Source organism: Schistocerca cancellata, chromosome 2 (genome assembly GCF_023864275.1).
Source record: "Schistocerca cancellata isolate TAMUIC-IGC-003103 chromosome 2, iqSchCanc2.1, whole genome shotgun sequence".
NCBI classification, from domain to species: domain Eukaryota; kingdom Metazoa; phylum Arthropoda; class Insecta; order Orthoptera; family Acrididae; genus Schistocerca; species Schistocerca cancellata.
In genome coordinates this window covers 948,915,328-948,916,662 of record NC_064627.1, presented here as the reverse complement: position 1 = coordinate 948,916,662, position 1,335 = coordinate 948,915,328, and positions in this window count along the sequence as shown.

Genomic DNA, 1,335 nt, shown 5'->3' with positions numbered 1-1,335 from the left:
CACATCAGAAATCTGTCTGTTAAGATCTCATCAATAATGTAAGAGGCAGTCACCATTAAGTTTCTTAGACACAAAGTTCACACTACACCATCACTGATGTTCAATGCGCCTCAGGCAATGTGGATTTCCAGCAATATAATAACGCATACATGAAATATATTCACCGTTTCGAATATAAACAACCACCAGCTGTAGAATAGGATAACGAGAAAGAAAATTTGTATTGTACCGGGACTCGAAACCGTATTTCCCGCTTCTAGCGAGTTGTCGCCTTACGATTAGGCTATCCGAACATGTCACACGGCCAGACCCAGCCTTTCTACATCGACAACTATGTGTCTACAATCTGTACTCGTACATCCATTACGTATATTACTATATAGGGGAGGCGTTGTACTTGATAGTTGCTTACCTGATGTCGGCGACTTCAATTAAAATGTCTCCCATGTATGAAATTATGCATATGAGGCGTGCTCAGATAGCCCTATGGTAAGGTGACTGCTCGCGATAAATGGGAAATCCTGATTCGAATCCCAGTCTGGCACAAACATTCATTGTCGTTATTCTATTACACAGCTCGTGGTTGTTCATATCCGCAACTACGAAAACATTTTGTGAATTTCATAACGGCTGTATCGCTTCAGTGCCTTTCCTTCGGACATGCATGCATGCCTGAAGGCCATTGTACCGTACTTATGCAGAACACAGGCACTAAAATATTGAAATAACGCATATGCCTTATATTCACATTTGAGTTATGTGTGCTGCCTCGTATATGAAACTGAAATTCATTGAAGGACGAACGTATAGAACGTTTTCCGTTGTCCTTCCTACAATAATTTGTCCATATTCGTAAAATCATAATGTACGTTGTACACCCTCTATGAAGATACGTTTGTTCACGTGTCAACATTTCTCTTCGCGTTCATTCAGCATTTTCGGTACAGAACTGGCACATCTATTTTATCTTCCTTTGTGGAATAGTTTTTCTTCATAAACATACCATTACAAAACACGGCTGTACAACACTGTCGGAACACAAAGCTGCATTTCATCATAACTCTTTTTGTACTGGTATCGAGGCGTCAACATTGTGTTTCCTCTTCAACTAAAGCCACATATTTGGGTTTGATATAGCAGACTTCAGCATGGGAAAGCAGTGAATTTCAAGTAGAAAATATAGTCATCCTATGCACTAAGAACAGTAATTTTGTCTGAACTGTTTATCATATCGCGAAGGGATGTAATTTTTCATATTATGGTGAGTCATTTTTATGCGATCTCCATATCATTGGCTGTTGGTCGAGATCGATTCCAGAGACGTTTTGAAATTTT